Here is a 1,611-nt window from a genome sequence, read left to right as displayed (position 1 = left end):
TGTGTGCGGGGGGGGGGTTCTCCAGAAGCGCAAGGAAGCAACCCCAGTATACAGGCACTCCTACAGACCTTTTCGGTTGATAGAAAGTGTCACCTTTGACACATCAGATTGCTGTTCCACTACTATTTTGTTTTACTATATCATAGCTACATCTTTCCCTAATAGTGGCCTGAACTCAGATCAAGTTGCTGCTCCCATACTAAGGATTACTTGTAGTTGGTTGCTTCTTCAGGCGGCACCCAAAAATGTTAAATTATGGGTTAAATAAAGGCTAAAAAACTCAAAGGATGAAGATACAATTGTCACAATGGAAGATGAAGTCATCTCTGAAAAGGCTGTTAAATGGAAAATGAACTAGTGGTGACTTACTCAGAAAGAGAGAGGCTACCTTTAGAGAGTGGGCAAAGATGGCATACGTAATCTCAAAAGAGTGTATTGGTGAATGCAACAAGGCAGCCAAGACTTCCATGTCAGTGTTCAATCCCTGGAAAAAACTGTTCGAAGCACTTTAATCAGTGTTCATGCTTCCTTGCTAATATCAAGAATTCAGCCCCTGGTCAGTGAAGGCTTGTATCTTCACAAAGCCGACCCACTCTGGGCCTCAGTGATGAGCAAAAGTCCGCCCTGTCCCCTGAGAGACGAGAGGATCTGTGCAGTGGTCCAGGAGGTAGTTCAAGCATACACACAGGGAGAAAATGCACATGTATCCTATCACAAAAAGCATAGTCACAACTAGTGGAAACCAGCATGCCCTCGCAGAGCCAGCACAAGCCTGCCATACCACGAAAATGCACTGAACAGCCTTTTTCACCTCAGATGTTGGCACTAACAAACATTGGGAAATAAAGAGGAAAAAAACACTTGCTTCTGTATTTGATAACATAATAACTACAAATAAAGAGCTTGAGACGCAAGGGGCCACATGTACGAATATTTGGAATTGCGATTCTCTAATAGCGATTCCATGCGAATCGCAATTAGGGAATCACAATTCCAAATGTAAGAAACTCCACTTGAGTTTCTTTTGTGAGTCCCAGTGGTTTGCAAATAGACCTGCCTTATTAATATTAATGAGGTAAGTCGCAATTTGCAACCCACTGGGAATCGCAAAAATCACAGGGATGGTGGCCTGCTGGTGTCAGCGGACCACTATGTCTGTGATTGCTTTTATATAAAGCAATTTTTTTTTTTTCAACACAACCCGTTTTCCTTAAAGGAAAACAGCCTGTGTTTCAAAAGAAAAAAATATATGTTTCAGTTTTATTTTTAAGAGTAAGCAGTGGTCAGCATTCACAAAGGTTTACGAATGGGTTAGCACCAATTTGAAATTGGTGCTAGCTGCGATTGTTTTGCAACCGCATTCACGGTAACAAAACAATCATACTTACCATTTAGATTCCGAATTAGGGGCCAGATGTAGCAAAAAAAAAATTTGCGAGTTGCAAAGTGCGAGTCAATGCGACTCGCAATTTGCAACTCGCAAATTGGTATGCAGTACGGTGTCTCAGACACCGACTGCAACTCGCTATGGGGTCGCAATGACCCACCTCATCAATATTCATGAGGTGGGTCGCAAATTGCGGCCCCATAGCGAGTATAGGCACTCGCAAA

Source organism: Pleurodeles waltl, chromosome 4_2 (genome assembly GCF_031143425.1).
Source record: "Pleurodeles waltl isolate 20211129_DDA chromosome 4_2, aPleWal1.hap1.20221129, whole genome shotgun sequence".
NCBI classification, from domain to species: Eukaryota; Metazoa; Chordata; class Amphibia; order Caudata; family Salamandridae; genus Pleurodeles; species Pleurodeles waltl.
Note: the sequence above shows the minus strand (reverse complement) of the source record.